Here is a 12,946-nt window from a genome sequence, read left to right on the forward strand (position 1 = left end):
TGTTATTTACAAAAAATTCATATGACATTTATAAATAATGATATTTTAAATAGTAAATAAAATTAATATAGCAATTGAAATAATTAAAAAAAACAAGATTTTAATTATTAAAAATAATAATTTAAATTAAAAAACATTTTTTTTTTAAATTAATTATTAAACAATATTAGAATATTTTTAAATGTGTAGCTTTAAAAGTTTTTGCCATCGCGTTTACTTAAAAAATTGTAATTTTTTTAGTAGCTCAGCACGATTAAACAGCAATTAATAATAGGATTAAATAATTATTAAATTTATATATATATATATATATTAAAATAAAAATATTTATGTAGATTAAATGAGAAACAAATTTATTTGGATTGCACATTTACAAGTTTCAAACTTAAATCCGAATGTTTCAATTATAATGTAAAGTGGCTGACTAATTAAGCATAAAATTGAATTCTTAGAGAGAAAAAGGTCCGTATAATTAATTGAGGAACAAGATCCTGTCAGTTGTGCTTTCACTTCTTTCGACATTATGCGAGAGCCTTCGATGTGTATTTTCGATCTAACTGACTTAAATGTCAAACTAAATTTCTGTTTGCATAACAATCGAAATCTAGAAATAATATTCTACATTATTTTTGCATATGTAATTTTATGCATATTAAAAGTCCCCTTAAGATTTCTACGAGAAATTGTTACAGTCGAAAGTTACGAGAAAAAAAAAAAAAAAAAACAGGTTGTTGCAACTAAATACGTTCTCAGAGAGATACATTTGCAAATGAGCGCGTCAACTTTACTAAAGATATGTAAATGTATTCCTTGGTCGTATACTATATGTATATAGGAGAGGACTAGGAAAACGATGCAACAGAAAATATCACCCAAGGCGTGATATTACGTTCAAAACGAAAGAGCCAGGCAAACGTTACGTCACTACGTTCAGAAAGCCGTGTTACGAAAATTGTTACTTGTCACGCGGTGGATTCACACGTATAATTGTATGCATAACAAGAGGAGCACGCGATGTACGCTGCTTGGCTTGGTGTTTTATTTACGAATTTTTTTTTTTCGTGTCTCTTGTGAGAATCGCATGCACATCTCCGCATAAATCTAGGAACATTAACGTTCTGCATAACACGTGTCAAATAACGAGACAGAATATATGCGTATATTGCGGTGTCTCAGAGAGAACAGATTTTTTTTTCTTTTGCGCAGATAGACTTGTAATAATATTTTTCATCAGCGTCATTAAACGATTAATTTATATTGATTTATTAACCTTAAATTTATTATATATTTCTGGATTTAATGGGAATCATTCCAAGAGTAAGAGACATCGATTTTCCCCTTATATTTTTTCCCTTTATATTTTCATAGCGTGTGAAATTTATGCAATTTAGCTTTTAATCTTTGAGCAGAGTTTGTAATCTCGATATTAAAGATAAAACTGATAGATGGAGAAACGGAACGATGGATCCAAAATGAATATGCATCGTCCAGCTTCTCTGTGACTTAAAAAAAAAAAAAAAAAAAAAAAAACCTCGGAGAAACTTGGATATTGGTGCGCCGAAGCTTCAACAGGTAGCGACTTCGGCGACGTTCTCGTGCGAATAATTTATGAATCCTGGATGCTTTTAGCGCTATTTGTACAAGCGCAATCAAGTGGCGCGATAAACCCCCATATCAGAATTTGACGGGTTGAATTTCGCGATGCGTTTTCGAACTCATTGTCAGATTATATAAATTTATCCACGAGATTTGTTTTTTTTTTTTTTTTTTTTTTTTTCAAATATATACAATTGTTAATTTTATCTTCGTATATAAGCGGTATATATCATAATTTCCAAATTTCAACTAACTGAAAAGATATATGATACTATTGTATTATACTAGAAATAACACTAGAGTATAATATTTTCAATATTCCTTTTTTTTTTTTTTTTTTTTTTAAGGAAAAACATCTCTCTCTTTCTTTTTCAAAACATTTCTATTGTACGAGTACAAGTACCTGAAAGACAATATACGAGAGTTTATATTTTCTATTGCATCACCGTGATGATGTACGAGAACGCGACGCTAGACGAGGCGGAATAATTTTTCAAAGTATGACGAAAACACGCCGATGACATTACACTTTAAATACATTCTTGACGGATAAAAGACCCATTCATGGCGGTCTTAACATATAGTAGCGACAAAGAACTCGGGTGGACGATGGTGTACAAAGCCTTTGTTCATGCTTGTCTCTCGATGCTCGTTCGTCATTATTCCCTTGTAACGCTCAATGACATCTCTTTCTCTCTCTCTCTCTCTCTCTCTCTCTCTTTCTCTTCCTCTTTTCTTGCGAGAACGCGTCTTCTATATCCTCCACGTCGCTTTCATCCGAAGAATATTTTAGCGACGTTCTAGCTATGCCGAGTATAAGTTCCGCGATGTATTTTGACGTCGATAAAAGGCTGGTTTAACGCTACATAATTTCTCTCCGCACATTTCAAAGGATATTACGAATTACACTTTCCGCAATTGCTTCCGCTCGACTGCCAGCGGCGATTGTTGCTATTACAATGAGCAATTACCGTTATCTCTGTGTAAGTAATCGTCGGCACAATTCAGGAGGCAAGAAAAATATTTAGAAAGTTATTACCCGTAGAAGGATTTCTTCTCGTCTACGTCAAAGAATTTAGAATATCTTTCTTGTAATCTGTTGGAGATTAAAAAAGACAAAGCTTATATCGTAAAGTTATTTTAGTTTCTAATTAGAGTGCTTCGTTATAAATCAGTAAGATGTCGAAGGTTGCGGCGAACAATCGAATTTCCATTAACATAAAAAAAAAAAAAAAAAAAAAAAATTACTCGAGAAATTGCTCAATGAAAATTACTGCTGATTCAGAGTTTCATCTACGTTACGATCATTTAACGGGGGCTGATAAAAAATTGCTGCATTAAGAGTTTCACTACAAGTCGTGTTAGTACTTTTGTACCTCTGGGTAATGTCGTAAAGACATTGCGCCACAGTCGCTTTTTATCAAGTTTACGTTGCTTTTATGGCAAACTTCCTGTCCATATTTCAATTGTTCTCGCAAATCAATTTAAGTGTTCTCTACCAGAAAGAAAATATTAGAAAAGAAAGTTTCAAACAAAGAAACCACTATAGCGACATACCCCGAAATCATATACATATGTGAAATACGAGTATGTATGTGATCAGAACTGCTAGAACAATCGTGATGTAGAAATTGACGTTAGTTTTTTCTTAATGAAAATTTGATTTGACACATTTTCACGAAACTATATAACTTGCAACGATATATATCTCTCTCTTAATAATTGATTCTCTCGAATTAAAATCTTTATAAGAATAAGGAATTTGAATTTTACAGAAAATTATTGAAAATATGTTTTAATACAAGAGTATCAGTAAACTTTTAATTACAATATAAATTCTTTGTTTCGTTTCATTGGGTTTTATTTACCCTATCCAATTTGCATTTTAATTCAAAATAACGCAATTATAAATATTCAATCATGTCCCACTGGCTTATGTATTATAATCAATTGACGGTGTAATCCTTTATACAATAGTATAATAAAGAATATTGAGTGATTAGATAAAGATATTTATTTTTTAATGAAATATGAAATAAATATAATTTTATTTCATGTATTGTATAATTATGATATCGTGTATAGTTCATCACAATAATGACAGATACAACAAAGAATACAAAAGTATAACCAGATAAAAAATAATTATTTTATAAATTATAAATGAATGGGCGCGTCTGATTTACGGTAAATGAAAGATGCGGATATTTTTATTAAAGAAAACGGCGTGATAAATTTCACGCCCGCGATTCCGTAAAATAAGAAGTATGACGCCCCCGCCATCGATCATGCCATTCCCGCATATACACGTAATGCTACTTAATGCTAGTTAATCGAATCGGAAACTGCAGCGTTAAACTTTGAACGTAAATACAATTGTGGTACGTTATCTGACGTACATTTTCTCTCGTGGATCTAAAATATATCCGTCCAGTTACCGACGCATAATCATTTACGAAAGTTTTGAGAGAAAAAAATCTATTTCTCTCATTTAAACTTCATCGTATATTTCTCCATGACGTAATAAAATTCTAATTGAAAAGTAAAGCTAAGTCAAATTAACTACTTGATTTATTAACATTTAATTTTACCTCTGAAAATGCAATAAAAGGTAACTAATTAACTAATTAAAAAATAGGAGTTAAATTAAAAACAAAGCAGCGTACGATTTACAATTAAAGTCGTAATACGTGCGTGTGCAAAAGTTAGATTAAAACACAATCAATAATTCAAAGAATGGGAAAAACAAGTGTAGAGGAGTTACTGTGTAAGTTAAAAACCTATGATATTTTCACGATAAGTCAAGAAAAATTGAAATAGTTTTATCGAGGAAAATGAACACTCGTAGTATAATAATTTTGAAATTTTTAGTTCGAAAATATATACAGCGTGGTAACAGATGCTGTAAGAGCAAAAGAAAAAGGAGCAAGAAAAGTGGAAGAGTGGTTACCCAGTTTACTAACATATAAGTGGCTTTTCAATAGTCGATATTTATTTTCGATATATCGGTAATAACAATCTTGTAACACTTAAACATATACGTTAGAATTTATTGTCGGATAAAAGAAGATTTAAATCATTAAAATCATTCAATAAATGTAGAACAAAATGCCTCCCTATAGTTCGTCAGTTTTTAATCTTTTGTGAATATATCAACAGTTAAAAAATGATTTTTATTTCCTTATCAAAGTAATCAATATTTTTGTATTATAAATATTTAAAGCTAAGTTAATTGTGGCAAATTAATTTTTAACGATATTCTTTATCGGTGGAATTTTTTTATATCTATCAACAAGCTGCATTTAATCATCAAAAATTAAAAAATCGCGGTTTCAAAAATTGAAGTTGAGTCGAAAAATTCAATTAAAACATCATATGAAATAACTTTTCTAATTAATTTTAATTTAAAAACATGACCCGAATCGATTAATTCCTCGATATGATCTCAGAGCGAATCATTATTTGCAAATTTTCGCGTAGACAGGGTGAGTAGCTGTCATGCTCAGAAAGCTCTTCTCCCTAGACCAGCATTAAGCAGTAATATGAAGCTCTATCATGATAATTCGGCGTGAACTGAAGATATTGACAGCACATGCACGTCGTTCATATTTCGCCTTATGGCGGATATTATGGTTTGACGCTAATTACTGAAGTATTGTCAATACTTTGGCCGACAGTGCATCAATGATCCGAGATATTCTTGTTTACGACAAGCATCGTGCTTTCCGATACCAGGCATCAATTTGTAAGGACAAGGACAAAAAAACTGTATAACTTTTACGAAACTGGGTCTATCTCCCAAGGTAGGGACATATCCCAGGAGCAGGGCGGCTTTTCCTCTCTACGTGCATCAAGGCGACGCGATGCATCGCAATATATCACGCAAGAGGAAGAAATCCCCGAAGCTTCGGCCGCCTTTGCCAGCTTATATATCGACCTCGTTGCGTGTCCCAATCGGGAGGATGCTAAGAAGAACAGATCTCGACAACGGGAAAGCAACACGTCGCAAACTCTCATTCTCTATCTCTCTCTCTCTCGTCGTTTAGCCGAACGCATACGTTTTTCTCGACGGGAATATCCCGTACTTATTATCTCCTCCCCTCGGAGGATCGCTCGTTTGTATCGATCTCGACAACTAAGAGCGATTCTGTTCTAACGAAAACAATCGTAAAGTGGAAACAAGCTACCACCGCGTATTTTCATCGTATGTATATATATTTCTCGATATAATTGAAGATATGTATGTGGAAACATTTCTCTAACAAATAAAACTTTCTTTATATATTTTTCTTATTTAAAAATTATTTACGCATATAAGCTGTCTTAGAATAATAATAATTTTTTTTTTTCATCCGCCGATTATTAGTACAAATGAACGCTTGTCAATACACATACTATTACGATTTTAAGTTCCGTGCCATTATATTTTAAACATTGAAATGTTTGCCTCAGATTTTTTATAAATATCTTTCCAATTATGAATTTTATTGCTGTCTACAAGTTGTATGTTATGCAAAAAATTAGAAAGATCTCCTCTTCCTCATCATTCCTGAACAATAGATATTTGACAAAATCATAAAATAAGGATAGCTTTATTAAATCACCGCGGCGCAAAGAGAGCTTGAATTATTCACATTTATCACGAAACATCGCGTTAACAACCTTAAAGTGATAAAGTGCGTTATTAAATTGCATAATAAATTATATTCTCTATGGCACGATAAAATTGCCATGTGATCAAGATAAGATGAAATTTTCGATAGAGTAAACAGAATGGCAAATTTAAGCTTATATAAACAAGATACATGTATAAAAGGAATTTTTAATTCTTTACGGAATGTTATACAAGATTTATGAAGCTATCATCTTCCATTTTAGAGAGAAGACTTATTCAATATATGTACCACATGTGTATAAAATATAATTTCTTCATTATTCGCACGATAAATATATATATTTATTGTTATGACATATAGGATAAACTCATTATTATGCAGAGAATAAGATTAAAAAAAATATTTTTATATTTCAAAAAAAAAAAAAAAAAAAAAGTAAATCTATGCAGGATTAAATTAAAATAGCACTCTTTTTCTGACTCGTTCATCTGTTATGCGTTTATTGCGGCGATAATGAAGTAGTTTTTGCTAATAATTCAAAAATGTTTGTCTATTCCCATTTTCTCGCTTCTATCTTCGTATCTTCCCCCCCCCTCTCTCTCTCTTTTTATTCTCTCTATCTCATTCCGAGGCTCTCTCTCTAACTTGGCAACGATGTTGTTGGCGCAACTCGCTTCCAAACAGGAGATGAGCAATTTTCCACTCCTGAACGCGATGCTGTATCGCGCTTGTTCGGAGGAAGCTTGATATTGTCGTCTCAGAGAGTAGGTAAATCGACACAAAGTCCGATATCGTGACTCGTTAATCTCAAACTTGCGTGATACGTGATAACGGTACAGCAAAGAAACGAAACTTTGAACGATCCTCTGAATATCTCAAATTATTCATGTCAAATCTATCATATCGCAGTTAAAAATCTAAATACTTCCTACGTCGTTCTTATATATTTCCTATAAAATAAGATCTACATACCTAAAAACAGATATATTTATGATGTTATTTAATCTTTTTTCATTTTGAATATCTGCAAAAATTATTGTATTAGAGATATGATAATTTGTTCCCCTTACACAGTACATGATTAAAAATTAGAATATCAAGTAAATTAAAAATTTAACGCATACAATAGACAGAAAAGAATTATACAAGCAGCTAATCAAACTAGCTATGCGTTCTATTTTAATGAAAAACATAGTAAAAATCAACTTATATTTATTTGTCAAGTACGCAATAAAGCCTGGTTCTTTTACGTGCACCTTGCTTTAGTTGCTAGTAGTAAAGATAAGGAGAAAAGTGTGTTGGAGAAAGCAGAAAACATAGATGAAAAGAACAACGTTATTTTCGCGATAATGCGATTAGTAAGAGAGAAGTAACTTTATATGACAGATCTATAAAATAAAGATTATATAATGTGCCTCTCTCGTAAATTTCTTCTACTAGATTTTAAATTTCCAAATAAAGAAAAAAGAGAATTATTATCGAAATAATATTCTAATAAGAGATTAAAAATGAAGCTCTTGATAAACTGATCGATGGGCCACTTCATCAATTTTCTTAACATCCTTACGTTTGATTTACAATTCAACAATCATGAATGAACGTGGACAAGCTCAATCATCAGAAGCCATTAAAGACTTAACGGACGTCATTTGCTTGAAGGAAGATCGGTGAAACCAAGATCTCACTACGCTCGTAATATCCATTTTCCACGCCGGCTTACATAGATACAGTGCAAAGTCCATAATCCGAATTAATTAATGCAAGGATGTGTTCGGATTATCGAGACCTTCGGCATTTCCAGGATTCTAAGTAATCAACGTATGCATAAGAAATGTTCATTAAAGGGTAATAATTAATTGAGAAAACAAATTCGTGCAATGTCGAAGGAATTGTTTACTAATCTCTCCTCGTTATCGTTCAATTTCGTCATAGAATTGTTTCGTTAAACAGAGCGATTCTGCAATTCGGACGAGTACCTCGTCCTTATCATTTTTTCAACGTAATGCGATGTCCGTGAAAAATTGATCGGACTTTATGTTACATCCGTGCTTCTGTCAGACACAAGTTACGGGCGATAAATATACCTAAATCCAGCATCGGATATTTTCCAAGCAACTCCCTTCGACTCTTTTGTCTTATTTAGTCGGATCCACTCGAAAGGAAGCGCTTTTAGCGGGGCCGATCCGTCGAATGGCCTACTGTTTTATGTAAGTAACTGGAACGGGGAAGGACGAAATCACACACACAAACACACACACACACACAGACGATGCGACGACCGGCGCGTGCCACGGCACGTTAATCGTACTTTGGCGAAAAGCTCGAGGGACGTGGGACTCGCGGACAGCGGCCTGTATCCAGCGCAAGTTGAAATATACCACCGAGGATGTCTCCGGACGTACATAAGCTGGAGATTTCCTTTGCGGGGAGTACGCGAGGTCGATCGACAAATAACACGCCACGGTCGTATCGTACAAACATATACGGGAACGGATATGTTCGATCGTATATGCTCGAAGCTAGATTTAGTTAGGACTCTCCGTGTCTCTGAAAACATCACCTGAAGGAGCTCTAAAAGGAGCGATCAATACCCATTGTCATTATATACCCCGGCGATGTTATTGAACGTGGACAAATATCGAGGAATCGTCAATACGCAGAGAGAGAGAGAGAGAGAGAGAGAGAGAGAGAGGAGGGGGGGGGGAGGGTAAGGGAAAGAATATTTAATAAAACGACGTGTGATGCGAGGAAGAAAGGGAAGTGAGGTGTTAGAATATTTTTCATGTCGTCGGGCCATGTATCGGTTTATTGATGAGGCTTAAGCGAATTTCCCGAAACGACGTGTCACCTCGAATACCGAACACGGGATCCGGAAGATATTGACGATGGAATTCTTCATCGCCGAACTCTACTCACGCTTATATTGCATCTCGCATCGTAGTATAAGAGATTTTCCCGTTTCTCGAAAAATATGAAAGAATGAAATCCGGAATCGTGTTCTCCGGTTCTCTGAAAACGGGACGATCTTGTTCTCGCGATAGGAAACTTTCGCCTCTCGATGTCAACGAAATTGAGTGCTAAGTTTGACAAGTTTCGTTCCGCGATTTCGTCTTATATATAGCGTCACATAGTTCGATTCTTGCGCGCATTGTGTGGGAAATGTAAGCGATCGACGCGACTTCAGAGATAAGTAAAATTTTAAGTCTTTTTGCCAAACGTATTTTCTCTTTCGATATTTTCTCCTTTTCCAAGATACTCTTCAACGAAAAAACGTTATACGTGTCTCTCTTTAGCGGAAAGTTTCAAACTTTCACTTTCTCGAGAAATGTGATAAAAATAATGAGATATAATCACGGATATCCATTTCTTCACAGAAGGAATATTCAATATCTCTTTCTATATCACGAGCATTCCATGTTAATAGCATTTTATTATTAGCCCAAGATAAAGTGTATCTAATAACCGTACAATGTATCTATTTTTATATCAAAGATGTGACGATACTTGAAAGGGTTAATTTAAATATTGTGTGTGCTATTACGTCAATTTTCTTGATTGATTATTTTATACTTTACGTAATGACCTTTATTTGCTATTTTTATAATCCATACACTTTATCTTGTCTATATATTTTACCTTATTATTATAATATTTCAAATATATATATATATATATATGTATCTGTATGTAAAGTTTGTAAAAAATTAATCGAGACTAAATTAATAAAATACACGTGTATTTTACATTCATCTTTAATCGTAGCAATTGAATGTGTCTTCTCTTTAAGAGAGACAATATTATTTCTATAACCAATAACTAAGACAAAGATAACTTTGCGTAAACAATTAATAATACAACTGTGCGTTGTACATAGCACGTTCTTTCTTTATTTATATACTTCATAGAATTTATTCGTTTTGGAGCATAGACAGTCCCCTTTATTTTCAGCTTAAAAGGCAGGAAGAGGAAGCTCATCTCTTTAAGTACATTTTCGATCGATATATAAAACTCATCATTTTAATCACTTTAAGGTCGGGAAAATGTCATGTCAAGGGGAAAGACCTTTCACTTTTATCTTATATCTATGGTATATATACATATATATGTATATATAATATATACCATACCTCATCCCGTCAATCATGCCCGCGGTACAGTTTGCCGTTTAACCTTTAACCGAATAACGTAAAAATTAAGCGCTCCTTAACACTCCACTGGTTAGGAAAATAAGTCACAATAACAAGGTTGATCCTCCCGTTTTGCCTGCAGGGCTTCTTACTTGAGGCTGCGCGAAAACTCAATAAACAAGATCTATTTCTTCTATTTAGTTTTGGTACACGATACCTTGATTATTGCATAAAACGGAATATGATTATAAGTAAGAAAATGCATAATAGAGAATAAGAATAATCCAAGCAGAGCAAAAAGACTTTAACACAATTCTGTGTAGAATAAATTAGTGATAAATGGAAGAAATTATTTTAACATTTTGAGAGAGAGAGAGAGAGAGAGAGAGAGAGAGAGAGAGAGAAAGATTAATGTAAATTATAATTATAATATAATTACATTTTATCATATTATATGTATAATATCAAATTGTATTGTATTATATATAAAAATATTATTTATAAAAAAAAATAAAATTATTTTTCACTAATACAGTTTTTTATTCCGTTAGAACGACGTCAAAAAATATCTACGATATTTTGCTCTAAAATACATCATCCGATAAATTGGATGTAAACAGTAAACAAACTTAGTTATATATATTATACATTCAAGAGATAATGTATCTTTTTGAAAAATAAAAAAATTGATATAAAATTGATATGATGGTATTATATTGCGATACATTTTATATAATTTTCGAAGCAAATTTTTGTGAAGATGTATCTCTTTATCCACGTATAAATATTAATGCAGCAAATATGAATATCTTTACTAACTCTTCGTAAAAAAACCGATTATAATCAGAGAAGAGGTGTAAAATATCTGACGATTCATATTGAAATAATTTCTACTAATATTCCAATATGTTACACTCTAGAAATTTGTGTTTTTTTTTTTTTTGCTTAATAATAAATAGCGAATTGATAAGTTACTCAATTCTATTGAACTCCTTGATAAAATGAATTTTTATAATTTAACAGATAATTATTCATGAAAAAAGAGATTTTAAATTTTACATCACGGATTAATCCGCGATATCATTATCGGTACGATTTTTTATGATCGATAACGTGTCTATTAAATTATGATAGATAGTAGATTTTTTTAAAGGTAGATTTATATCGCGATAAATATATAAATTCACAAAAGCTCGAACGTTAGCACAGTGGAAATGCCGATATGATAAAGAGCAGTAATGCAATTCCTCCCGACGCAAATCGAAAAATGTAGAATAACTCAAAAAAGCATTATGAATAAAATAGGATTAAATTTCCGCCCAATGCACGCCGTGTCGCGTGCAGTGTATGACAACGTATGAATATAAATTGAAATGTATTGTTTCGTCGAAACACGCAAATTGTATCAACTTGCAATTAGGTAAATATTCATTTTCCGCAATAAATTGCTCTTTTCACGAATTGTTTTTGCAATTTCATTGCTTAATCGCCTTTATAACGGATATTATTAACGAAAGGTGCAAAAAGCGTAATCATGTTTAAAATAATTTTAATAAATGAAATGTCAAAAGTTACAAACACAAATGTGTAATAGGATTATTTAATTACCAATTAATCACTTGTAGTCCTCGGCTTAACAAAAGTTTCGTTTGAAATCCAATTTGTGACGTTGAAGACGGAAGACAAATGCTTCGAATTAACTTTTGTCCGGGAAATACGTCGACGTGAAATTACTCGAAAAGAGTGAAACATTACAAAGCTACGTCACGTCGTAATTTGTTGCTCTCACCTGCCGTAAAATGCGCGCTTCTAAGAAATAGAACTTTAATATACACGCTCAAGTTCGTTAAACTATTCGGAGGTATAACGTACATCCAGCAGAAAATATCAGGCGCATTTCGGGCGTGACGCGATATACGCGCGTATGTAAAGCAACTCGGCGAGAAGGTGGAATATTAATGAGTGCGAGAGCGGAATTGTCAACAGTACCGGAAAAACGTTAAGTTTTTCACGGAAGTATTTACATGGAAATGAAGTTGAATCCGCAGATTTAATCGTTTCGACAAACGACTTTCTTTTTTTTTTTTTTTTTTTTTTTTTTTACGAATACACGGAGAAATATTTACGAAGAACTTGTTGCCATTGTTGCTCACTGCGAGAATAATAGATACAGCGGCTTACGATATTTACATGGTTTATGATATATTTAGATATTTTTATTTATTTTTATTTAGATATCCTTATTTATTTTTTATATAGATATTTTCTCCTCGTTCTGACAACGAGTTAAAAATTATTTTAAAAAATATATATACCATCTTGATACGTTAGTTGGATAATATTATTTATCACATCAGATCCTACGCAAAGATTTATACTTATACGAGAAGATCTTATCAACAATTGATATTGCGGGCTTTATACAATACTTTTCAGAGACAAAAATACCACGTTCTATTTCATTTCTCGCGATTGTGAAAGAGATGATATTTTTCTTATAGCTAGCGACCCCCCACCATTGTAAAAGAATATATCAGCCATTCGTATTACTTTTATACGTGTTGAAAGAACAATATACATATATCGTGATCTATTAGTATAATTAAA

General features: G+C 32.5%; 1 protein-coding gene across 1 annotated transcript in view; it reads right to left on the reverse strand.

Moving 5' to 3' along the window:
* The window catches only part of LOC138935434 (monocarboxylate transporter 4), a 69,364-nt gene that overhangs the window by 13,840 nt on the left and 42,578 nt on the right, over positions 1–12,946 (reverse strand). The window lies entirely within an intron of this gene.

Source organism: Polyergus mexicanus, unplaced genomic scaffold (assembly GCF_030449975.1).
Source record: "Polyergus mexicanus isolate NDT 795.1 unplaced genomic scaffold, iyPolMexi1.0 SCAF_1, whole genome shotgun sequence".
NCBI classification, from domain to species: Eukaryota; Metazoa; Arthropoda; class Insecta; order Hymenoptera; family Formicidae; genus Polyergus; species Polyergus mexicanus.